Genomic DNA, 27,836 nt, shown 5'->3' with positions numbered 1-27,836 from the left:
GTGCCCGCAAAGCTTCTGCTCCTTAGTCATGAGATTATGGGGTGGTTACCTTTTTATTCCTTGAAAAGCACATAGAACTGAAGGAGGAGTGACATTCTTTCCCACTTCGTTTTTCAGCTCTATGTGCTTTTCAAGGCTCAAATTAATTCTACTTTTCCCAGCTCCCAGGAAGGAAAAGTACATGTGTGTGCACCTTTTCTCTTTCTGTCTCTTGGAGGTGGAGGGCTGATCTAGGAGAGAGACGTGCCCAGAGTGGGTGGTGCCCATGGCAGTCGCTCAAAAAACCAAATGTGTCCACAGACCTGAAAAGGTTGGTGACCCCCATTTTAAGTCATGGGCAGAATAAACCTTTACTCTTAATTATAGCAGAGGGGAGTGATATGTACCACTGCTACAATGGTGGAATGGCTGCCATATTCTACAGGTGTTCAGTTTAGGAGGGAAGGAACACATATTAAAAAAAGAAAAGCCTTACAAGGATATTGAATGGGTGTGGGGAGAGAATCCTAATTTTCCTAGGTTTTCTTTTGCTTCCACAGATCCATCTGACCACAGCTATTTTACCAAAGGGTAAAATAGAGCTATCTACTGGGAACATGCAAAACAAACATAACACATTGGGGGGAAGAACACTGGAAAAGAGAAATTATTTTTAAATGAGTAAAATTAAATATCCATATCAGGACTCAAAGTGATTTATTGGGCTGCTGTAGTTCAGGGACTTTCTGGGGAGGACTAATTTCCTCAATCCCATAAGCCAAGCTTGAACCCCTGAATTGGAATTGGACTAGATAAACCATAACATCCAAGAATACCTGCAGCTGTCCTGCCACAATCCTGTCCACCACCTTCCCTAAAAGAGGGTAGTTGCAGTTAGTCCAAACCACTGGGTCCAAGGCCATCTTCTAGTCATTGGCTTGCTTTATAGCTGGTAGCTCTCCAGAATACCAAGAAACCATGAGGGCTCCACAACGCTGGAGTAGATGCTCAGGAGTATTGTATCAGTTCCCCATCTCATCACACCATTCCACAGTAAAGCCAGGATTTAGACTGGATCATCGGCTTTTTCTGCAGGAAAATCTCCCAGAGCATGCAGGAATCTATTAGGTTCCATCAGTCTTTTGTAGGCTGGCTTAACACAAGGTAAAATAACCTATAATTTTACAAGACTGGTTTAACACAAACTAAATTAATCTATATCAGTGGTTCTCAAACTTGTTTTTGTGAGCCACTAGAAAATTACTGTGGGTCTTAGTGAAGCACTTAATAAGCTTTTTTTCTACAAATCAAAGCATATACATAATTATTTAACAACATTTTCTCCTTTAGCGCTGGAACCATAGTCAAAACGTACACTCAGTGGCATACCTAGCGTATTTGACACCCGGAGCAGACCATTTTTTAACACCCCCCTCCTCTATACGACAAAATTATTTTCAGTAATAATCATGAAATGAAACTAATAATAATAATGGCCAGAAAAGAAACACAGACAGTGTTTCAGCCCCATTGCACAACATCTCTCAAGGGAACCGGAAAGGTGCTGTGCACACACTCAGAGGCACACACTGTCCTTGCCATCATTCTTTCCCGTATTCCAGTACCGATCCCATGCTCTGGGGCTCAAACAAAGCTGGCAGCGGCTCCCTCTTGCTGCTTATCCTCATCTATCTGCCTGTCTGTCTGTCGCAGTGCTGGGTGCCTCCATTGGCTGCACCTGAGGTGGACAGTAACCCTTCATGCAACTAGAGACATAAAATGATTTTTTTTTAAATCCACAAACTGAATGAGTTAGCCTAAACAAACCTACCATTGGGACCTGGTTCAGGCACTGGTCGATTTTCCTACAAGGAAACAAAACAAACAACACTCAGCTTTTGTGAAAGCTTGCTACTGCTTACTCCAGGATTATATCGAGCATCGATTCAGGTAGCCTGCTATAGTAAATTCCTTGCCATCCCAAGGATAAATGGTGTTTTGTTTGTACAGTAGGGCTCTGCTGATATGGTGGGTTACATTCCAGACCCCCGCCGAAAAGCGAAAATCGCCGGAAGTGGGACATAGCCCGAAGCCTGCTGCTGCTCTGGCACGATCAGCTGTACAGTACAGGAGATCCCCGCGCTACAGCTGATTGCACGCTACAGCTGATCCCTGTCAGCTGGAGCGCGGCAGCTGGAGCTCCCTGCGCTACAGCTGATCACGTACTACAGCTGATCGCTGTCAGCTGGAGCATGCACAGCTGATCATGCGCTACAGCTGATTGCTGTCAGCTGGAGCGCGGCAGCTGGAGCTCCCCGCACTACAGCCTCTGCGCTCCAGTTGACAGTGATCAGCTGGAGCACGCAATCAGCTGGAGCGCGGAGAGCTCCAGCCGCTTGGCAACGCTTGGCCCCTGAAGCTCCCCGCGCTACCGCTGATCGCCCCACTGGCACCGTATTAGTGGAACGCCAAAAAGCGGGGCCCTACTGTACTGTTGCAACCCTATTCAGAGATAGATAAACGTGGAAATAAAATAAACAGAGCTATTTGAGCCACTCATGGGTCAAAATATGAAAGGGGCAACCACTGATTGTTTCTTTTAATGCCTATTCTTAAAAAAATGTGATCCTAGCCATTAAGAAACATTTGTTCAGGCCTTGATGGACCTTATTGCAAATAGGTCATATCCACACCATTCTTTTAAAGCACCTGGCTTCCCACAAAGTATCCTTGGAACTGTAGTTTATTAATGGGAATTGCAGCTCTGTGACGGATTCTTTGGGGAAAGCCATGTGCTTTCAATGTATGGTGTGAAAAATCCTCATTATCTGTTAAGAATTCTGCAGCATTCCATAACTACTGGGGAAATGCTAATACTTCTGTAGTGGTCCTATGACTAAATTCCAGGGATAAATCTTTCTTTCTCAGTAGAATTTACTCATATCAGATACGTTAAAATGAAGTAAAAGCCCACAGTGGCAAACAAAGTTCTTGCAAGCAAAGCAGCACATGAGGAATGAAAAAAAGAACACTACAACCATAGACTTGCACTGTTCTACAACCCCCATCATCCTTGGCCATTGGCTGAGCTGGCTGGAGTTGATGGGAGTTACAGTCTGACAACAGCTGGGGACCCAAGGTTGAAGAACAATGACTCAGAGCAGTAATGGGACCTGGTTATTGCCTTCATGCCCTGTTTATGGACTTCCCAGACTTATCTAGTTTTAAGGATTCTGGACTATGCGGACCTTCATTGTGAACCAGCAAGTCACTTATGTTCTAATGACCCTTTATCCCAAATTGATCAAAACACAACATTTATTTATTTACGTTTATATACCACCTTTCTTCCCTCACGGAACTCAAGGTAGCATTTATGTGGTTCCCAGGCACTTGTACCTGCTTACCTTCAGCAAGATGCCTCGTGCCTTCAGACCACACCTCAGGACTATTAAGGTTGGGTCATATCACATAACTAGTGAGCACATGCTGCATATTAGGGTTGTCAGGATCAGGGCCCGAGAATGATTCTGTATCTTTAAGATAAGAGAAAATTCAGCCAAGTGCAGGTTTTCTTTCAACACTGTAATGGGAAAAACCACAAGGTGAATTTCTCCCTTCCCCCTGCACAATTTTTAAAGATAAAGAAGACCTCTTGGTTGCCAGGCCCAGCCTTCTGTATTTTAAAAGTTGTGCAGGGGGAAGGGAGAATTTCACCTTGTGTTCCCCCCCCCCTTTCAGTGTTGCAAGAACACCTGCACTTGGCTGAATTTTCTCTTCTCTAAATGATACAAAATCATTCTCAGGCCCTGAGCCTGGCAACCCTACCGCGTATAGAGAAAACAAAGGATTCACATCTTTTTCTACCATATGTACAAGCCAGGCAAAGGCACCGAGTACAACACCATATCTATGCACAGGGTGCCCATCAAACTGTAATGTGTAAATGTGAACTGCACGGGAGTTTATGGCTACAATCCTAGGCAAAATTACTTGGGATCAAAGTGGATGGAGTGGGGAAAAACCCCATCTGAAAACATGGAGAGCCACTGCCAGTCAGTGAGTAGACCATAAGGATGGAGCAATGGCCTGACTCAGGATAAGGCTTCCTATATTTGAATACTGCAGTTATGAAGTGCCCTATCCTATTCATGTTTACTCAGAAATAAATAATACATTCTACTGAGTTCAGTGAGGCTCCCAAGTATAGGATTGTGCCCTCATAGTGCAATCCTATACATGTTTACTCAAATGTAAACCTCACTGTACTCAGTGAGGTTTACTCCACTGTAAGTGTGCACAGAGCTGGAGCCTTACAGTGCAAGCCAATGCATATTTGTTTAGATGTAAGATGTAAATGAGGAACCAAGAGAACCGACATTGACAGATCTCTACTCCCAAGTAATGGTGCACAGGACTGTAGCTTTACAGTGCACATCTATACATGTTTACTCAAATGTAAGTCTCACTGTGTTCCAAGGGTCTTCCTCCCAGGTAGCTACACAAGACTGCAGCCTAAAGCACCTTTTTCCCAAGTCCTGCTTCCGGAACTGAAATGTCAACACTAACCTGCTGCATTTGGCTGGGCTTTTCTTCTTTTAAAAGCAGAAAAGCCCTGCCAACTGCAGCAAATTTTGAAACTGCAGTTCCAGATGTTGGATGGGGGGAGTGATTTAGGCTACAGTCGTGTGCACATAGCGCTTGGGAGTAAGCCCGTTTGAACACAGCAAGACTTACTGCTGAGTAAACGTGTCTTGGAGTGCACTGAAAGGCTGCCATTCTGCCTACCTCCCCCAAGCCCCAGGCAGCCATTCCAGCCCCCTGAAGCTACTACCGGGGACTCAGGTGCCTCTTTTTGAGGAAAATGGCAGGTTAAAGTTCAGGAGGGCGGGCCATACCAGGCGCAAGTTGCCGGCTTTGTGAACCAACACCGACAGGTTCGTGTTGTTGGCTCCTACCGCCATTGCTGCCTCTTCTCTGTCTGTTGAGGTGATACGCCTCAAAACAATGCACCCCCTTATTGCCTACACCCAGGGCGGACCACTCCCACTGCTCCGCCCTCAGAATGCCACTGCTTACATTGTCTTTTCTGCATAAGGGCATTGTTAGCCTGCTCAATAATGGTCAAAATGGTATTGATTATATAGCCATGACAGTGGCTGTATACTATAGTCAGCATGGATTTTTCGCATTCCGCGATGTTAAATTGAAAATATCCCCCATGCCATAAGCTTCCCATAAGCTCGTTTCAAAACAAAACCTTACAAAACTTATAGTCCTGAACTCAGAAACACTTGCTTAACAACCCTCTAAATTTTCATGGCGATACACAAAACAGTCAGAGAGAATCAAGAGTTTATTTATTTATTTATTTATTTATTTATTATTTGATTTATATCCCGCCCTTCCTCCCAGCAGGAGCCCAGGGCGGCAAACAGAAACGCTAAAAAGACATCATAAAAAGACCTTAAAATACATTAAAACAAAACAATGTTAAAAACTTTTTTAAAAAAAGCTTTAAAAACATCTTTTTAAAAAAAGGTGGGTTAAAAACATATTATTAAAGAAAACATATTCAGTTCAGAGTGTAAAAAGAGGGGAAAAACCCAGACCCCTTTTGGACTTTTTTCTGTCAGAGTTCTCATAATTTGTTGAAATTAATTAAAAATCAGCCATGTTCACAGAGTTACTATTACTGACCTTGCCCCATACTCTGACCTTCATCTTCTGCAGTTTAAAAGCTTAAAAAATGCCTGGCTGATTTTTAATTAATTTAAGAAATTTTGCATTGAACTCAACGATAAGGCCAGGCATGCTCAGTAAGAACCAACTGTTAGTGTTCTAAAAGCCAGACTCACAGCTGATTGGCTTGCCTAATTGGGGCCACACCCACACCAGACATTTATTTAACTTTAGATAGTCATAGCTTCCCCCAAAGAATCCTGGAAAGTGTAATTTGTGAAGGGTGCTGAGAGGGAACCCCATCTCCCCTGACAGAGCTCCAGTGGCCATTGGGATTTAACAGTCAGCCGCTCTGATTGAAGCTATGTGAGGGGAACAGGGCATCTCCTAGCAACTCTCAGCACCCTTCACTAACTACACTTTCCAGGATTCTTTGGGAGAAGCCATGACTGTCTAAAGTGAAATAAAGGTCTGGTGTGGATGTGGCCAGGGACAGCTTTGGTTTAAATTTGGGTGGGAGGCTACATGTGCCTGCTGTAGAATAAAAAGGTGGGGAAACTCTGAAAAAGAATGATATTGTTCACGGTGTTTCCTTTTTGGAAAGGAAAGGGGTTTCTCCTCTGCCCAGTGCCCACCTATCCAATCTCGTCCCCCTCCCCTCCCCGTTCTCCCTCCCCTTCCTGCCTTCCTCCTCCCCCTGCCCCTCCCCAAGTCAGTTTCACCTATCCTAAGCATGATTGCACAGGAGTAAATCCCACTGAACTCAAAGCATGTAAATGATCAAACCTGCCCTCCCCTCCACCTCCCTCCTATCCCCTCTCTCTCCACCCCTCCCCATCCCCTTCCAATCCTCTCCTTCCCCCTCTTCTTCCTGGTTGCCACCACTCACCATATGCTCAGAGGCACATTACCAAATTCTTCCAAGGTACACAGGAAGCGGATTGGACTTTGAAAGACCAATAAAAAGGTGGGGGAACCCTGAAAAACAATGAAATCGTTCACAATGTTTTCCTTTTGGAAAGGAAAGGAGCTTCCTCTCTGCCCCGTGCCCACCCACCCAATCTCCTCCCCTCCCATGTTACCAAATTCTTCCAGGCTACTCAGGAAGTGGATTCGACTATGAAAGACCAACCCAAATTGTGTTTTCATTTTTACAAATTTGTAGGGCAGTCCAATATCTCAGAGAGGAGGTCAGGTCTCCTGCTCTCCTGGTGCATTCACTATAGCTGCCCAATTTCCCTGCTTATTAAAGTTTGATAGAAATGTCTGTTGGCTATAGGTAAGTTCTTAAACCGCAAGGTTTTTTTCCTATTAGTGAATTAAAATAAACTGTGCAGAGCAAGTACAGATCATCTTGACTGTTTCAGTGGACCACAGAACTTTTGGATCACCGGTGGTTCATGAACCACAATTTGAAAATCCTCTGATTTGCAGAAAGTCATAACATGTGAACAAACATTATATTGCCATCCTGTCCTTTGCCTGAGGCAGCAAAATGTCTTTGGATGACCCTTTTTTTTATATGGAGGAATAGTATTCAAAAATTGCATCCTCTCCTGGCAGTCTGAAATGGTACAGTCCACTCTACCACTTCAGGATTCTACTGCCTTTTACCCTCACATGCTGCACCAGGCCTAAGTGGATGTTAAAAAGCAGTGAAGTTGTGTAACTGAGATTAATTCTGCTGGAAAACAGTGACTGAAAGCAAGTAGCAAAATACAAGTTATTCATGTAGAAGGAAGGTGACACAGGAGAAGGGATTAGCAGGCTAGGCAGCTGCCTGCTTGTCCCCACATTATTTTGATGAAGTCTGTGACACTTTCACCTCCACCAAGATGACATCAGCAGCAGGAGTTTGGAACTCCATTCAATACAGTGTCAGTGGGATTTCCATTTATTTGAATTACGCTGTTATTTGGAGAGAACACGCTTGTTATATAGCTAGATGTCTGGAAACCATTGTGCCAAAGCTAGTGGGAGGAATAGTGTGAGCTGGCACTGTTGTTTTTTTTAACAGCCTGGTTATTAAAGACCAGCTGGCATACCAGGAATTATGAAGCACATTCCAGCACAAACTGCCCTATTTTTATTTTTTCATATTGGTTGGTACATAACTGAACTGTTCTGCTAAACTGCTTTAATTTTTCAGGAGGTCAGAAAAGTTTTCTGAGATGTGTTAATCCAATGCAAAGTGAATTGAGGCAGTTTTTTCTTTATGGTTCCCCATGCATCTCTCACCCCCTCCCTGCCCACTTAAACTGGTCTTGACAGAGGACAGTAAACATGAGGCAGTGAATCCTCATGCTATCATTATATATGTTGCAGCCTTTTCAAAGACTGAACAAATAAAGCAATTCTAGCTCAGCTAATTAGATGCTTTTGAGCCTGACTGTACATATCATGGACATAACCGGATTTCTCTGGGTGCTTAATCAAGAACTTTTTCTATAGGTGGAGGAGGCCATCATTTCCATTGTTACTATTGTTAACACATGGAGTGGCTACAAAACAAATCTAAAAAAGAACAAAAATGCTTCACCCAACACAACAGTTAAAAATTACCCCCCCCACGCACACAACATAGCAGTGAAGTTCAGCTCCCCCACCTCCTACCACTCCACAAGCAATAGTGATTTTTTCTTTTCTTTTTCAGGGGTCTGGAATGGATTTGCTTCCACCCTGTCCTCAGCCTGCGAGGATTGCTTGATCCATCAGTTCAGGTTATCCTTGTCCTGGGCCTGCTTTGCATGCTGAAAGGTCCTAGATTCAATCCCTCACTGGGAAAGACTCCTGTCTGAAACTCTGGAGTGTTGCTCCCAATGTACACATCTCTATGTAGACAATACTGAGCGAACTGGATCATTGGTCTGTCTTGTTGCTTGCTGCTATGTTCCCTATATAATAGCAAAGCTGGATATTAATTTATTGGGGATCTACCATCTTTTTGGGCCCATGGGCACATTTGGAATGTTGAGTGCTGTGAGTACCACCTACTCTTGGTTGCTTCTGTTCTCCTTCCCTCAGGTCAGTCTCTCCACTCTCCAGATAAGCATGAAGAGAGAGAATATGCACACACTCTGGTAAACGTCTGATACAATAGAATTAAAGTGGATCTTCTTGAATTTGTAAGATTCGAGATGGAGCCCCCCCCCTGAAAAAAGCCATGAAATTAAAACTTAGAGTGGTAGACTGCACAGTAAAAAAAGAAGTTCAGTGCCTGCCAGCACAAAGTCATCCTCCTCCTCCTCCTCAAGGCATAGATCCTCATGGATCATGATTAAATGGGATGACAACAAAACCACCAATTCACAGAACACATATGTGTGGACATAGAGGTGATCTATGATTTGATGGTGATCTGTGACTTGGATCCATGTTTTTGTGCCATGACAGCGCTGAAAAGCACAAGAGGATCTATACTATGTGTGTATGCTCTCTCTCTGATGCTCCATTCTCTGTTACAATTCTCAAGACTCCTTTAGCACCTCACTTTCTCAACACACCTTTTCTCTCCCGCAGTCTCCTAGATTGCTCATCATTCCCTCTGACGCTCTTGGACATTCCACTTACTATTCTGCTCAGGTGCCAGTTTACCCCATAAAAGACATATAGAGCTGAAATAGGAAGTGGGCAGACAGTCACTCTTCCAATTTCTTCCTTCAGTTCTATCTGCTTGTCAAGGGCTAAAAAGTAACCATTCTCATCTTCCTCATAACAAAGGGGCAGTGAGTGAAGGGAGGCCTCAGAGGCTCCCTGAACGCCAGGGGAAGTCCTCATGGGTACCATTGTGCACCACATTGGTGACTCCAGATTTAGATGAGATTATAAGAGTCAATAGAAGCCCAATTGGGAAGAACTACCTATAGACTGGAGGGTATGTTGCCTCCCCATTTTAGATTAAGTCCTCTCACTGGTCCTACCATACATTTTGATAACGGCTCTAGCCAGACTCCCTGCTGCTATCTAGTGAAACATTTCTGGAGTGGAATCATGGTGTTAAGGCAATAATCAAATGGGACTGGATGGGAACCCTGCAAAGCTAACCTCTCCACTTCAGCCATAACAGAATGAGAGGTCCTGGACTGTCAACAAGTTAGTAGGGAGAGGGCTTGGACTCCTTGTTTGCATCATCAGTGTTGCTGCCTTCATCTCCAGGAACCAATGCTGTGTCTTGTTCTTAAGGGGAGTCCTTGAAGTGTTCACTCGTGGAATCCATAGGCTTAGGAGAAACACAGCTCCTCAAGATGACCTGTTTATTGAGCATTCATCCTCATTTGTTTGCACAAAGCTTATGTGATGGTTAGACTGTCTGGTCTTTACTGAGCATTCATTCTAATTTGGGGAGATTGTACGGCAGTGAGGATTCATCCTGAGTTCATCCTGATTTGCTTGGGATGTATGTGTTGATATATCTTTCTGTTCATCATTTGTCCATCCAACACTTGTATTTCCCTGTCACTTTCCTAACCGCAAATGGTCTGCTGTAGTTGTTTTTTTAAAAGTGGATTTGCTAGGGCAACTGAACACTTTAATCCACTTTAATTGCACAAACCTACGTTTCTGGTGTGTGCTTGAATCCCTCCCACAAAATAGCAACAATATGGAGGCATCCACAGGGAAACCTACTAGAGCAGCAGCTTCCAGACTGTCACTGATGGTGAGGAAGTCTCGATGTCAAAGCCACTGCCTGAAACCTGTGTACTAACAGAGAGCCATATACACTTTGAGTGTAGCAGACACAGAAAAGTGGTATACACTACACATAACGTGACTATTTACAGCAGCTAGTCAAACACAATGGCAATATGTGTGTCAGAGTATCATTTGTAATCTTTTTTATTGAGTCAAGACGACTAGAAGTGATGCAGAGAGATAACTATAGCAAAGCCTACCTATTCAGTTTTACTGTCTTGTGATTTGTTGCAAGCAAGCTTTTTCACTCCATAGTTCTTCTCCAGTGGCAGCAGGGTTCAGTGAGGTGTGCTGAGCTGGTAGACATTAATTATAATGAGTAACAAGAGTTTCTCAATTCTTGTGTGTGAAAACATTGTACAATATACGCTATATAAGATACATTTTATAAGTATACTTTATATGAAGTACATTTCTGTTGCAGGTAAGATTTCTTGTAGGTAAACTGGCATGCAATGAGTCACTCTCACGTAATGGAATGCAGGGGTAGAGGAGTTCTGTTTTCACAAATATGAGCCAGCCCTCCAATTAATTTGTGGGAGAGTGAATTTGCAGTGTTATCCAGGAACACAAGCCTGGAATCAAGCTGTTGTCTTTTCCTTTCTCATTTATGGCACAGACCTTTAGGTCTAGACAGCTATCTGGCAGCAGTTATGGAGGGAACAGTCACTGACAGTAGCTAATTGTTGATAGGCTCATCAACAGCAATCCAGATTCTGGCCATGAGGCTACCATTTTATACATTCTGATAGCAAGCCTTGTTTTTCAGACCACAATGACCTTCTGAGGTTTATCATCTGTAAAAAAACATGACAAAAATTGAGACTTTTTTTAAAAGCTAAGAGACTGTTAGAGTCCTTTGTATCCTATACGCTGATAGTACACAAACTTGGATGAGACTAAATTACATCAGACGTACAACTATCCAGTTATAATGAACAAAATGCAAGGGACCCTTGAGTCACCAGTGTCCAGCTGCTAACTGACATTGAGAATTCCTTTTTGTTGCACTTTAAAAAGCTTCTGATGTTACATGAGAAACTCCAGTTCAGAACAATGTGGTCATTATTTATATGAATTCCTATGAGAATTTATCTGAAAACTATACCAGATGAATACTCCTACCTCAGTAGTTAAACCATAGAATTTGGAGTCTGTAAATAATATAAGCTGTGATTACGAAAGGCTTAACTAAATTGTAAGCACTTTATGAGTCAGGGTGTCAAAACAGCAAAATAGAGTACACAAGAACTGGAAATCTTAAGCTTGTAAACCCTTGTGTGCATGTATGATAATAAACAGTCAATGTGTCCTGGCCTACCCTATTAGAATCTGACTCGGAATCACTTATGTGCTTTTATCTGTTATGTTTAATGCAAAATTCAACACCAGAGCAATTCACAGATCACCTTACAGATAACACGGGTTTCTGTAACATTACAAGAAATTACTAGAAATGGCTACTCAAGCGAATATATTGTCGCAGCAACTTGACACTCCCCCCAAGACCACTTAAGTAGGCTCAGAGTGGGCTCACTACTTGCGTGGGAATTGTCTCTTGGATCAGAACTGGGCAAGCAAATGGGCACTCAGTTGCACAGGCAAGGGACTGTCCTCAGTCTGTTCATGCCGGTGCAGCCGCCAGTTCTTGGTGGAAGGGAGACACGTCAGCCAGTTCTTCTCCAGTCTTTTCCTCCCGTCTCGCCGCCTGTTCCTTCCTCCCTGGAGACAGTGGGGGGATGGCTCAAGAGAACTGGTGGATTCTGGAAATGTGGTGGGAGGTGGCTTGTCAGCTGGTTCTGACTCTCCGACAGCAGCCGGCAGCTTGGGGGTGGGGCTGTCACTGACAAAACTTCTGAAGTCTTCTCAGACTTCAGCCCTCTCTCTCTGAAAAGCACTAGGGCCCTCCCCAGGATCCCAATCCTCCTCCTCCTGATCACTTTCCCAGGAGTTCTCTATGGGCCCCATGACACAATGGGCTGACCTTTCTTTGTTTGGAACCATTTCCCCTTATCATTTCTTTGGTTTAAGAAAATATTCTAATCCCAACAATTGTAGAGAAAAATCTTGAAAATATCACAGTGGTGTGAGATTAATTTCTCATAAAGGAACAAACAAAAAGTAATATGGGGGATGCCTTTCAGCAGCCTGATTCATATTTTCAATGTAAACTGGGACTGTCATCTTGATTGAGAGGAGGGTGATCATATGAAACATTTAGACCAGTGGTTCCCAACCTGGGGGCCGGGACCCCCAGGGGGGCCGTGAAATAATCCAGAGGGGGCCGTGAAAAGTAAAGAAATGAATTATTTATTAATTTTTTTAAAAAAAGTCTTCACTCCTTCTACACTGTCTGCTTTCCACTGGCTCTGCAGATGACACCTCCCCCTTGCTCCAAACAAGAGGGGAGGCCTTTTGTTGAAGCGCCAGAGCGTCTTTCAGGCGCACTAAGGGCAGGCATCTGCCTATAAAATACATGGCAGATGCCAAAGGAGGCTGAGGGTGGGGCTACCAGGAAGAAGAGGGGATTACTATCACTGATTCCCGTCTCCTCGCACTGCTGCTACTGTCAACACCCTTACTTAGAATGAGAGGAGAGGGCTTTTTGTGCAGCAAAAGAAGCAAGGCTGCAAAGAAAGGCTGCTTTCCCCCTTCCTTCCTGGCAGCCAGCCTGCCTCCCTGGGGGGAGGGGGTGTGATGTTCCTATATTAATGTATATATGGTAAGTGTTGTTGTTTTAGAAGATACATGGTAAGTGGAGTGAAAGAGGAGGGGGAGTGAATGGGCAGTAGAATGCGAGATGATTGGCTGAGTGTTGAAAATGGCTGAATGTATAAAAGGAAGAGTGAGAGTGGAATCAGGGGAAAGAAGAGAAAGAGTGGATTGCTTGGTGGGGTTTGAGAGAGTTGTTTGCCAGGAGAGCGTGGAGAAGGAGGGAGGTGGAGTTCGGATTAGTATTGAGTAAAACCATATGCTTATGTGCCTTAAGAAGAAATCTTGTTAATCTTGTTAGCTTTGTTATCTGTAATAAATACTTAATTTGGTTTACCAAAGGCCTGATCCTTGGCTGGGGTTTCACAGACCAGAAGGGAGGGTAAGGTAATGACCAAGGCTGAAGGGGAACTGTAACAAATGGTGGCAGCGGTGAAGAGAATAACAATACCAGTATTCAGAGTCTCTGGGAATACTAGTATTGGGACGTTACTGGTGGTTGCCTAGCAGGGGGATCTGTTGAGATCTGTGCTAGAGCGGGGAGAGAAATCATAAGAGAGAGCGGTCCGGACTGGTGGAGTCCCTGGTGGTGCCTAGTGACAGGCAGTAGCCACGCGCAGGTAGGAACCTGACAGGGAGAGCCAGGGAAGGACGCCTCACACGTGGTGGCTCAGCGGTGGGATACGAACAACAGAGAATCCAGATACGAACCAAAGAGAGTCCCAAAGACACGTGGTGACAAAGGAGACTACGTCACAGGTGTTGGCTGTAGCAGTGAGATACGAATACTAGACAATCCCTAATAGTTGTGTGGCAAACAGAAATAACAAAACAAGATTACTTGTGAGAGTGACTGGCAAAGAGTGTGTGGCAAAGAGTGAGTGAACTCAAACACCATGGCTGAATACATAAAAATGAAAAGAGAGGAGCTGGTGGAGAAGTGCATAACATTCAATTTACCTCACGAGGGTAAAGGGGTAGATGAATTGAGGGTAGCACTTATAGGATTTGCAACTGCCCAGCAAAAACAGCCTGTCAGAGAAGAGACCCCAGAAGGATATTTAAGCAATCCCGCTTATATAGAGTACTTGAGAGAGAAGTTAAGATGGGAGGCTGAGGAAAAAGACAAGCAGAGGGAGTTGGAAGCTGAGAGATTGAGGAGGGAGGCTGATGAGAAAGAAAAGCAGCGGGTCTTTGAGGCTGAGGAAAAAGATAAACAGCGGGAGTTGGAAGCTGAGAGATTGAGGATGGAAGGTGCAGAGAAGGAAAAACAGAGGGAGTTGGAAATTGAGAGAATGAGATTGGGGTTTGAGGAGAGGGAGAAGCAACGAGCATTGGATGCTGAATTACAAGTAGAAAAGTTAAAATTTGATAGAGAGAAATTTCACTCTGAGGAGACAAGGAAAGAGAGAGATGGAGCAAAAATAAAAATTACTCCAAAGGACTTTGCTGTCTATGAGCCTGGTCAAGATCCTCAAATTTACCTCAGCACCTTTGAAAAAGCAGCTCAGTTGTGGAGGCTACCTGAAGATAAATACATGCAGTATTTATCAAACCTGATTAAAGGGGAATTGGCTGAGGTATACCAATATTTCCCCTCAGACAGTCCCGTCACCTATGCTGAATTCAAAGAAGCAGTGTTTAAAAGATTCAGACTGGGGCCTGATCATTTTAGAAAGCTTTTCAGAAACTGCCAGATACAGACAGGGAGGTCTTTTGTGGAACTGGGAGCAAAGTTGATGGATATATTTGGAAAGTGGATGAGTAGTGCCAAAGCTCAGTCAGTGGAAGAGGTGAAAAGCCTCATGATACTGGATCAATTATACCATCAGTTACCACCAGAAATAAGGCTCCTGGTCAAAGACTGTTCCCCTACATCTGTGCAGGAGGCCGCAGAGATGGCGGATCACTTCGCCTCCAATAGAACTGGCTGGGTGGGGAAAACATCAAGAGAGTTTAAACCCAGACCATATAGTGCTGGCAGAAGGGATGTGGTACCACAGCGAGTGAGTCCTCCAGTAAAATCTGAAGGGCACAGGACACCCCAGAGTGGATCTGTGTACCCTAAAAGTGAGGAGAAATTATGCTACAAATGTGGTAGACCGGGGCACCTACGTTTTCAATGTGAGGTTACCAACCCCAGTAGTAATCCTGCTCAGACAAGGGCAGTGAAAACAGAGCCCAAGGCTTTAGAAGCAGCGTAAAAGGTTCAGTTTTGCCAGATAAACTGGACAGAAGTAACAGACCTTGATTCAAGTCTGAGAGAGGAAGTGAGTGTACAAGGGGCAACTTATTGGGCATTGCTTGACACTGGTGCCGCTCAGACATTACTGAGGCCAGATTTAATAAAATCTGAGGTAATATTACCTCAGCAAACTGTGACTATCCAAGGAGTGAGAGGTCAACCAGAAAGGTTGCCTGTGGCCCTGGTGGATATGACTTGGAGAGGCCGAGAGGGCCGATATAAAGTAGGCATTAATGCCCAGCAACAAGAACCAGTAATACTGGGAAGGGATGTAATGGGCGCCCAAGGAAAGATCTATGTAGTGACCAGACAGCAAATTGGCAGAGAAAAAGAAGCCATATTAAGGGGGGCTGAAACAAACAGGATGGAATCTGTTAGCCAGCCTCAGGTCACCATAGCAACCACTAGCAGGCCTGCTGAAGAAGACAAACTGTATCAAGTGGTCTCTGGGGAAGAAGCAGATCAATTCAGGGAAGAGCTGCATAAAGATATAAGTCTGAAGCAGATAAAGGAACAAGCGCTGACCCAACAGATTCCTTTCACTGACAAACTGAGGAATCAAGTTGTGTGTGAGAATGGGATTTTATATAGACTGTGGATGCCTGCTGAGAGAAAGGGTGAATGTGAACCAGTGAAACAAATGATGGAAGTAGTGAAAGAGAATTTGAGTCATGCACAGGAGAAGCAAAGTTACTGGTATGACAGAACAGCCAGAGAACGTGTGTATGATGTGGGAGATATGGCGTTCATACCCAGGAAACATGACAAATTGCAGGCTAACTGGGAAGGACCATATACCATCAGAGAAAGGCTTGACACAGTGACATATGTAATCACCACAGACCAATTAAACAAAAGCAAAGTGGTTCATGTAAATATGTTGAAGCCTTACCATACCAGGGATGCACAGGTGTTGCAAGTTACCTTATTCCCTGAGGAAAGTGGGCCTGAACTTCCAGATTTGGTACAGGAAAGCAAAGACAAAGGAGGGGTAGATCAAGTGGAATGGTCAGAGGAGGTAGAGGAGGAAGTAAAAGAAGAGATTCTGAGAGTTTTGAAAACCTATAGGAATCTCTTTAGCAACAAACCTGGCCAAACCAGTATAGTTATACATTCCATTGATACTGGAGATCATGCCCCAATCAGATCTGTTCCGTACCGTGCGAATGGGAAAGTTTTGAATGAGATCAAAAAGGAGGTGGAAGATATGCTGGAATTAGGAGTGATCAGGGAATCCATCAGTCCCTGGGCCTCAAGTATTGTCCTGGTTCCGAAAAAAGATGGAACGACAAGGTTTTGCATTGATTATCGGCTAATCAATAAAATTACTGTCCCAGATGCGTATCCTATGCCTATGGTAGACGCTATGTTAGAGTTATTGGGGGCAGCAACCATTATCTCTACACTAGATCTCTGTAAAGGATTTTGGCAAATGGAACTAGACGAGCAATCCAGAGCCAAAACTGCCTTCAGTACACCAGATGGGTTATATGAGTTTGTGACCTTACCCATGGGACTAAGGAACTCACCAAGTTCATTTCAGAGACTAATCAATACTGTGTTGCGAGGCATGTCAGATTTTGCAGTGGCCTATATCGATGACGTGGCCATTTTTAGCAAGTCGGTGCCTGAGCATGTCCAACACCTGACAACAGTATTGGAGGCCTTAAGAAAAGCAGGCCTCACAATAAAAGCTAAGAAATGCCAGTTTGGACTAAAGGAAGTAATTTATTTAGGACATAAGGTGGGGAGTGGGAAAATCACCCCCTTATGGAGCAAGGTGGAGGCAATACAAGCGTGGCCGATCCCCTTAACCAAAAAACAAGTAAGGGCATTTCTGGGTGTGGCTGGATTTTATAGGAAGTTTGTGAGAAATTTTGGGGAAATAGCAACCCCCTTGCATGAATTAACAAAGAAGAAGTGTTCTGAGCGTGTGGTATGGATGGATGAATGTCAGAAGGCTTTTGATCTACTGAAGCAAGCCTTGTGCCAAGGACCCATATTAATAGCACCAGACTATGAGAAACCATTCATCGTGGCTATAGATGCATCAGACCTCGCGCTGGGAGTCGTCTTGCTACAGGAGAGAGAAGGCACCAGACATCCAGTGGCGTACCTGAGTCACAAGCTGACGCCGAGGGAGAAAAACTATTCGTCGGTCCAGAAGGAGTGCCTAGCGGTCGTGAGGGGACTGAACAAGTTGCGCCCATACGTGTGGGGACGAAGATTCACAGTGACTACGGATCATCGGACCTTGTTATGGTTGCAGACTATGAAAAACCATAACACTATGCTGCAGAGGTGGTCCTGGGCCCTACAGGACTATCAAGTGGACTTCCAGTTCATAAAAGGCAAGGACAATGTACTGGCCGATGGACTTTCCAGGCAAGTGGCTGGGACTGCAGTGACGTGACCAGACAGAGGAACAAAGAAAGACATTTTCCCCATAGAGACTTTTATTTGTTAACGCGACGTATAAATCCTGGAACAGGAATAATACTCTGCTGTTGTTTAAGGGGGGGGGAAATGTGATGTTCCTATATTAATGTATATATGGTAAGTGTTGTTGTTTTAGAAGATACATGGTAAGTGGAGTGAAAGAGGAGGGGGAGTGAATGGGCAGTAGAATGCGAGATGATTGGCTGAGTGTTGAAAATGGCTGAATGTATAAAAGGAAGAGTGAGAGTGGAATCAGGGGGAAGAAGAGAAAGAGTGGATTGCTTGGTGGGGTTTGAGAGAGTTGTTTGCCAGGAGAGCGTGGAGAAGGAGGGAGGTGGAGTTCGGTTTAGTATTGAGTAAAACCATATGCTTATGTGCCTTAAGAAGAAATCTTGTTAATCTTGTTAGCTTTGTTATCTGTAATAAATACTTAATTTGGTTTACCAAAGGCCTGATCCTTGGCTGGGGTTTCACAGACCAGAAGGGAGGGTAGGGTAATGACCAAGGCTGAAGGGGAACTGTAACAAATGGTGGCAGCGGTGAAGAGAATAACAATACCAGTATTCAGAGTCTCTGGGAATACTAGTATTGGGACGTTACTGGTGGTTGCCTAGCAGGGGGATCTGTTGAGATCTGTGCTAGAGCGGGGAGAGAAATCATAAGAGACAGCGGTCCGGACTGGTGGAGTCCCTGGTGGTGCCTAGTGACAGGCAGTAGCCATGCGCAGGTAGGAACCTGACAGGGAGAGCCAGGGAAGGACGCCTCACAGGGGGTCACAAAAAAATTCAGCTTATAAAGGGGGCCCCATGCTCATAAAGGTTGGGAACCACTGATTTAGACCATTGCTCTATCTACCTGCTTTAGCTCTCAGGCTTCCAGGTAGAAGTCTTTTCCTGCACCTGCTGCCTGGGAATTCTATCAAGTAATTGATATTGAAATGCTTATGTAAAGTCTCATTTTTAAAGTGAACAGTGTTGATCTTGCCTATAGAGTGCCACAGGCCTATTGCTTGTGACCTGGTGTTTGTGATAAAACTCATGTACAATTTTATGTACAATTTTATAGCAATGTTATGCCTCGGAAATAGGTAGGATGGGGTGTATGCCAGCACAATAGTCTTAAAGGATTATGCTACTGCAGGGTGTGTTAACCCATCGCCCATGAGTGCCATGGGTGCCCCCAAAGGTCTTCAGTGGTGTCCATAGTAGGTAGCCCAGAATCTGAGCTTTAATGTTTTTAAAACAGCATGTTTCTGGTCTTCCTAGAAAGAAAGTTATGGAGAAAAATGTGCAGGTCCCCTTCTAAGCAATTTCTGTGAAATGAGCCAGACTGGCTGCTCCCACCTGTCAGTGTTATTAGCCAAGGAGAGAAGTCAGAGCTGTGATTGATAAGTGAGCTGTTTCAACATTAGGGCATAGGAATCCCTGGGGTTTTAAAGAGCTGCTGTTTTGCTCTCCCTTTTAATTTATTTTTCCTGCTTCTGTCTTTTTTCCTAGTCTTTGGAATTGCCGTAGTTTGCCCATTCTTTTCCCTTAGCAACTAGGATGCATCTTTCCTGTGCCGGGTTCACCTGAGATCAGGTAGTGCCTAGAAATTATTTTCTGCAAATACTATTACACAATAAGGTGAATGCTAAAGAATCCCCTCCCCCCAAAAGGCAAATGTTAAAACTTTGCAAAGAGGCTCAGGCATGTCTCCTGCTTTGCAGCAGCTAAAGACCAGGGACTCATTAAGAATTCACTATATAGTTAACTTAAGTACATTGGTATACATGTCTAATCAGATGTATCTCTCTTGGCGTTTATGGGGCTTACTTTCAGACAAGTCAGTACAGGATGGCATCCTAGGCTTTGGTTTAGGGTTGGCATTGGGGGAAAAACTGGGGGTTTGTGCTTTTAAAATCCAGCAGGTCAAGCCTTTTCTAGTATGGAAATATAATTATGGGAAAAGCTTCACCATGACTATCCTTTCATGTTGTGTTATGCCATGCCCTCATGCTAGCCATTTTGTGACAGGTGCCCTCAGCAATTTCTGGAAATTTGAAATGTTTCCTCTGGTCCCAAAATTGATTTTTATTCATTACTCAATTATCTCATTTTAATACTGCTCTTCACAATACCAACATAAACATATCAAAATCATTAACAGAGCAATCCAACCCTCTCCTGCTCCAGGATGGGGAGGGGAGGGTTAGATATGGTAGAGGTGCCTTTCCATCCAGCTGTCCCAGCTAAACTGGCCTCCTGCTAGCTGCTGAAAATGTGGAAAGCCCTGAAAGAAGGCTTTCTGGAGATAAGGAGGGGCTGAGCTGGCCTGGATCCAGTAGCATCATCTCCAGGATGCATTGATCAATGGTATCAAAAGCTGCTGAGAGATCCAGGAGAACCAACAAGATTCTTGCTTTATAGTGTTTTATATTTTGAAATACAATTTGAATTCCTCAGAAAGTAGGTGGGATATAATTTTTAAAATAATATATAAAATAAAATAAATCCTATGCAAACTTGCTTAGGAGAAAGTCTCATTGAATCTTGCAGGCATTATGTCTCAGGGAAACTGCATAGGTTCAGGCTATGATCCTATGCACACTTATTTGGGAGAAAGCTCTAATAAATTTAGTGAGACTTCTGAGTAAACAAAATGTTTGAGGATGCAGGGCTCACTTGGCTATAGTATTTCCTGGCTCCCTTTCTGTTTCTCCTTTCTTGCCGTATATTGAGACATGGTGCTTCATTTTGAAGCTGCTTTTAGCATTTCTTAACCTTTCTGGCTTAGCTGACATATAGTGGAACTTCCATTGCAATCCAATACATAATAAAAATGAGTTATTGTAGCATGTTCTTTTGTTTTCCCCGCATGAAAGCATAGGACAGAACCAACGTGAAAAATGGAAGTCAAAAGAACTACACCCGTTTCTGCCAGAGGCTAGACTGATTCATAATAATCTGTTGCCACACTAATAATTGTACAAATTAAAATAAAGAAAAGTGCAATTGCATATGAAGATAGGACTCTCTAAATGTGCTGCTCTCTGGCTTATCTATTTTACTTCCCATGATGGGAGAATTTTAAAAGCCCACACCGTTTGGAATGTGACCTTATTATTTATCATCACCACCACCTTAATCAGTTTATTAATCACCTTCTACACAATCATCTCAGGGTGATGTACAATAAAAACAGGTTAAAACAAAAAACAGCTGACATGTTTAAAACAAACAATCCAAAATAGGATCCTCATGACAGAGATTAATGCAGCTGGAAAAGCCCATCATAACAAAAATGTCTTCAATTCCTTCTGGAAAGTGCAGATAGTGGGTGCCTCTTGTATCTCAACGGGAACGCTATTCCACAAAACGGGGGCAGACACTATACTCTCTGAAGTAACAGCCATTATGGTTTGGCTTGGAGGGAATTTTAAATGAGTCCAATAAAGCATACCCATCACATCATGAGGCTGTCAAATACCGTCATGGCAAAAGTCCCTATTTGGGGTCCAGTGCTATAGTTCAGTTCAGTATATAGTTCAGTATTTAGTTCAGTTATAAATTCCAGCCTATTCATTCCCTATATTAACAAAATCTCAGCTGATGTCACTGGGAGGAGATCGTACATCATGAGACTGGCTTTTTTCTCCACTGAACATTAACTCTGCCTTTTGAAGTCAAGGTGTATCAGTTCTAGATGGAAGTGCTGCTGTTCTGCTGATTGTTAACCCCCTCCCGAAATTAGCAGATAGTAACTACATGTGCTTCCTCCCACCCTACCAACTCTTTAGCATTCTGATGCATTGTTTCCCAATCTTGTTTTACCTGAAGGTAAAATATATAGATTGGAATTTGGGTGGAGCTGAAGACGGCATGGGTGTACACGTGAATTCTAATAGCACAAGGAAACAGTCTTATTTCCCCCCCTGCGAAATGTCATATGATTGGAATTTGCTCTGATTCAAAACATGATGTAGAAAAATGCAGCAGGATTTGTTTAATAGCCGTTCTCCTGTAGAAGATGATTGCCCAATATCTATATTCCTTTCAGCTGCATTTCAGTGGAGTTAAAGCCCTGCTAGAGTAAATAAATCTAGTAACTAGATGTGGGTTTTGAGGAAACCCTCACCGTTTGTTTTAGCCTATAACTACATTTTTAAAAACCCCATAATTCACAATTGCATCATAAAATATAAATCAGGGAGCAATTTAGATGTACAAGTACAAGCCCCTTGTTTCATTTGGTTAAAATGTCACTGTTAAAAGAGTTCAGTCACTCATAATGTAAGTCCTTGCAACTGTGCATCCATGACAGGTTGCACTACTTGTTCCTGTCACTGTGACACTGCACAAAGCAGGAACTGGACTCTAAAGATACAGTTTATCTCTGAAAGCAGGAATGAGCATGGCATAGGAGGATCCCACAGAACGTGCTTGCCACATTGTTGTTGATGATGATGACAGAAAGGCTCTGGGTCTTAAATAGCTGCATGATGACCAAAAAAACCCCCTCTTAGTAGGTTCAGTTCTTCTGTCACTGTGCTGAGAAAAGTGCTACCTGTTGAACTTCTGTTTTGTCATGCAGCTAACAAAAATCTGGGTAAAGAGATGTTAGTCACATTTTGAGCTGACTAGCCACCATGTTGCCCCTCCCCGAATACACCTGGCTCTAATCACAGCTCTCTAGAATCCTGCATAGTCTCTTTGGTGGCCAAACTAGATGTGACATTTGTCACATAGTTTGCTTTTATGTAGTTGTTAGTTTTTGAACAAATAGGCTGTGATATGGTGATGGAATTGCAGGGGAGGGATAGGTGGCAATGGCAGCTTTCTTCCTGTTGTGGTGGTGGTAGTGGGCTGATTTGTACCAGGACTAGAGCAGAGTTAAAGCCTGCCTTCCCCAAGCTACAGTGCTGATCTGACCCCCCTCCAATATTGGCTGTTTGGTCAAGGTAAGAAAACCAATTACAGTACACAAATGTGACAAATGTTGCATTTACTTGTTCTCATTGCTCAAGTTGTTCCTCTTATCCTAGTTACCTGCACTCATGGAGATAAGAATTGTTATTGTTGTTGTTATATATTTATTGCCTGCCCTTCACCAACCCAGGGCGGGTTACACAATCTAAAATACAATATTAAAAATAATTACAACACATTTCAATCACAAGAATGGTTTCTGAAAACATACATCTTAGGAGCCGAAGGCTAGGGTAAAGAGGTGTGTCTTTAGCATTCACTGAAAACTATATAGCAAAGATGCCAGATGCACCTCTGTAGGGAAGGAATTCCACAACTTAAGGGCTACCACAGAGAAAGCGCTCTCCCGGACCACCTTCCCCCAAACCTCTGAAAGTGGCAGAACTACCAAGAAGGCCCGCTCTGCTGATCTTAACATCTGAGAGGGTCTGTAAGGAAGGATACTGTTCAGAGCGTACTCATGAAAAATTCAAGCCTCAGCACAATTCTCTCTTTCTTCAGGATCTGACTAGAGTTGAAGGTAACACCAATTTCTGCCTTTTCTATATTGATGAGGGTGTTCCCCATTAGATAAAACAGGACTGGAGAACCTGCGGCCCTCCAGATGGGACTCCAACTTCCATCAGTTCCAGACAGCATGGCCTATTGTCAGGGATGATGGAACTTGTAGGAATGGCTTTATTGTTTTTAGAGTTTGTGTAGACATGGTCTTTATTGTCTTTAGGGGTTTTTTTTAGTTTATCATTTGTTATGACAAGTTGTGAAGCAGTTTATAAATCTATAAAATCAATAAAACTGGACTAAGTTGTAGTCCAGCAATTTATGGAGGCCTGCAGATTCCCCTGACATACAACATTCCAAAGGCCATGACGTCCTCTTGCGTGAACAGTAGTTTGCTGTAAACAATTACTTGATACCCAACAAAACCTGTTTTAGGATAAGTCATTCCTGCCTCAGGGTTACAGTAACTTACACACCCTTTCTTTTGAAACACTTGCACAATTCCCTTTGCTCAATATACCACTTCTGTGTCTTTAACCTTCTCTTATATCATCTTGCTGTTCCTTATTTTGTTTGGCAGCAGCTGTCATTCTTCAAAGTGCCGTGCCATCTGGAATCTCTGCCTCAGACCTCTCTTTAAGATTGGCAGAGTATTTGCTTTTTTCTACTCTGTGCTTCAACTGGATATTCACAGTCAATGTCTCAAGTCACACTTCATATAGTTTATCCTAAACAGAGATGGTCACTTTGAGGGGAAAATATTCAGCAGCACTCAGAGATATGAAAATACTAAAGACAAGATTTAGGGCCCAAACAAATGTGATATGAGAGTTCTGCATTTTCTTTTAGTTTTTTTTTGTTTTTGTTTTTGAGAACAGCTGTGGGAGGCCACAACAGTGTCAGGGGAAGGGTCCTTAAGCCTTTATCCTCTGTCATTTTATTTATTGCAGTTTCTCTCCCCACCCCCCCAACCACCACCATTTGCTACTACCCTGAATGACCTGAATGAGAGTGGTGATAGGAAATTAGTATCTCTATCAGTGGTTCTCAAACTTTCTTGGTTCGCGGCACACTGTAAAACATATAAAAATTTTCTGGCGCCCTTCCTGTACAAAATTAAAAATATATTAATATATTTTAAACTATGAATAAAAATAACTTAAACTATAGAAAACTATTACTTACGCTATACAAATGGGTTTCTTCTCATTTTTAAAATATACTTTCATAATATTTGAGGCACACCTAGCCACCTCTTAGGGCGCATCAGTGTGCCTGGGCGCACCATTTGAGAATCACTGATCTATGTACTTAAAGCAGGATCAGGGGTTGTGATTTCCATCTGAGACAATATGTGGGTAAAAAGGATTAACCACACCTCTCTTAAGGCTACTTTATTATTAAATCAATAATTATATATGATAAATAATCCATTTATTACTAATAACAATGTCAGGAGCTCTGCACATCTGTTTTTGCCCTCATACCACCTGCACTTTCAAAATATTATGTCAGTGAACCTAACAAGTGGAAGATAGTCGTGGCTGAACTGAAAGATACTGTGTAAACAATGGATCAGGTTTGCTTTCTCCTTTACTAGCTCTGCTATTTCTCTGGTTCAATAAAAAATAATGATTGATCTATATGAATCCCATCAGCTGGTATTACTGCACAGCTTTCTTTCTTTATCCAGATGTGCAAAAGGCAGGTCAGCATGACTTGATCCACCAAGTCATAACCAGCCTACCCATCATACAGTGCTGCACACTAAAATAAACGATTTGCTTTTGCAACCTGCCTGGGGCAAGCAACCATCATGTAAGTGTCAGACCACAATAGTGCATTTGGCGTGGAAGGTCATGTGGTGCACACCTGGCAAAACATATTCAAAAGTTTCATTTATTCCTACATTCTTGGTCAAATGTTGCCCAGTAGTCATAGATGTAGCCATCAGCAAAGTCAGCAATTATACTCCAGGCTCCTGACAGAATGCCTTTGACCGCTTCATCTCACTTCTTGCTTTCCTGGATAGTGACCAACTTCCCTTTAGGTATTATGCAAAATTCCTCACCACCAGAACATGCTCAGTAATAACTGATCACATGACAAAACCTCCATGACTGTGTGACATCCATATACCTGCACACATGGGTATTCCGCTGACAGAACTCTCTATACACAGACAACAGGAAATATCTGTTGCTGCATTTCAGTGCAATCTGCTGGATTACAGCCTGCATCTTCAACACTGACTTGCTCATCTTGCAGCTCAGAAATATAAGGTTGCAATAATTTAACTAGATAGAAAAATAGGTCCAGAAAAAATGTCAATGTGATGCAGGATTCTAATAACCAACAAAATTTAGATTAAATCGCATACGTTTCTGGGCCTGCAGAGTTTGAAGTGTTTTTAGCCACTACATTGCGTTGTAGCTCTGAACAGCCCCTTAGCAAGCCACAGTCTTAGCAGTATCAACTCCCATCCTGCAATATGGGAATAGTAATACTTACCTACCTTGCAGGGTTGTTGTATAGATTGCTGCAATAAAATTTGCTGAGTACTTTGAACACTTAAAAGCTCTGGAAATGGAAATGGACTGCCTTCAAGTCGATCCTGACTTATGGCTACCCTATGAATAGGGTTTTCATGGTAAGAGGTATTCAGAGGGGGTTTACCATTGCCTCCCTCTGAGACTAGTCCTCCCCAGATGGCTAGGGCCTGCTCAGCTTGCCACAGCTGCACAAGCCAGCCCCTTCCTTGTCTGCAACTGCCAGCTGGGGGGCAACTGGGCTCCTTTGGGCTATGCAGCTTGCCCACAGCTGCACAGGTGGCAGGGCACGTAACCCCTCAGCCACTCACTGTGCGGTGATCTTTAGCTGGCCCTTTACACCCAGGAGACACGAGCAGGGATTTGAATTCACAGTCTGGGCTCCCAGCCAGGCTATCCTCCCCACTGTGCTATACCAGCTCTAAATACTAAATATTATCATTCAGAAATGCTGAGATGTCTATTAGCTGGACATTTGATGGTTGCCTGAATGACTGTTTTTGTTTAATTGCACAAGTACCAGCAGTATGGCCCAGGTCATTATAGAGCCCCATACCTGCTAATTCTGTGCTGGGCCCAGGCACAAAGTTTAATGAAACTTATTTGCAAATTGCTCTTAGTAAAAAGAGAAGGTACAGTCATGATCTATTTTATGGTAACCAAACAGTGATACTGTATATAAATAATTTCAGGTTGCCACAGCACATTCCACTCCTCCCTTTTAATAGAGGCTCTGAGTTGGAACATTTTGTTATGTAAGGATGCAAACTATATTCAATCCCACAATAATTATCCTAATTGCATCACCACCTATTTATAACACCAAAGGCACCAGGCAATGAAGTTTGGTATCACATTGTTCAAAGAACAAAGGGGAACAGGGAAAAATGTTAATCAAATTGAAATATGATTCAACAATAGCTTTGAAAAGTGTGTCTTCATTATAATTATAAGCGCAGATAAACAATGTGGTATTGGTCTACTGTATGAATACTGAATTATAATACATTTACAGTCCTACATTTATTAAAATTATAGGTGGTCAGAAACATACACAAATTCCTTAGTGTGAATCTCGGTGTATAATGGTATAGCTTTCTGACCAAAAGATAATAATAACTGATATGATCAAGAGCTAATATAAGCTTTACATGAAATATTTATGACTTTTGAGAAGCCCATTCCCTCCTCTTTCCAGTCACGGAAAATCAATGGCAGAAGCATGTGCTGGCATTTGGTCAGGAGAAAGCCTATGATCAGCTGGGCTGAAAGGCAACGTTATCATTATTTCTGGAGCATTTAGTCACATGCAGGAAGAGAGTACAAATAAAAATAACTCTACTGAAGAGCAGTATTCTATGTGTTCTCGCCCCAAGCCTGAGTAAAATCTCTCCAAAGCAATACATTTTATGTCTGCTCTTGAATGTAGTCACTGGAATTAAAATGAAAACAACTGACACTTTTGCTTCATATTTTCTTTCCTTTTGCATGTGTGAGATTTGAGACTTTGCTTAATAAACTACATGGTGATAGATTTCTCACAAGCATCATTCCATTAAGGAATACTTTGCCATTTTCTTCCAGTGAGCCTCGTGTTTGTTATGCATCTCTCTTTCTGAAGGACATCTCACATTTAGCAAAGCTCCAGCTGCTTTTTCTTTAATGTGGGACTATGATCAGGGGAGATCTGTGAAAAGGCAAGTTTATTTTTAAAACAATCTGAAGAGGGGGCACTATTCCTCATTGTAAGGGATGGATTTTGCCCCTTATATACAGATAAAGCTGTGCTTCTTCTCAGTTTATCTGCCCAGAAGCAGATGGCTATGGATTAACATGTTAATTAGACATTTATTTACATTGTATATGTTGCATTTTTATTCTACCTTGGCTCCAGGGATCTGGGGAAACAGAAGAGCTGATAATTTGCGCAGAACCCTTGGGAGAGAGGGAAATACTTAACCAGATGAAAGTTGGGTAATTGCAACTGCATTATTTGGGACCAAAAAAAATCTGGGGGAATAAAAACAAGGTTATTTATTTAATTAATTTATGAATTGCTTCCCATTTGAA

At 42.9% G+C, this 27,836-nt stretch overlaps 1 protein-coding gene across 1 annotated transcript in view; it reads left to right on the top strand.

The window, feature by feature from the left end:
• PPP2CA (protein phosphatase 2 catalytic subunit alpha) overlaps window positions 1–27,836 on the top strand; it is a 145,621-nt gene that overhangs the window by 71,882 nt on the left and 45,903 nt on the right. The window lies entirely within an intron of this gene.

Source organism: Rhineura floridana, chromosome 3 (genome assembly GCF_030035675.1).
Source record: "Rhineura floridana isolate rRhiFlo1 chromosome 3, rRhiFlo1.hap2, whole genome shotgun sequence".
Lineage (NCBI taxonomy): Eukaryota > Metazoa > Chordata > Lepidosauria > Squamata > Rhineuridae > Rhineura > Rhineura floridana.
The sequence above is the reverse complement of the archived record's forward strand: the minus strand, read 5'-3'. Positions and strand labels throughout refer to the sequence as shown.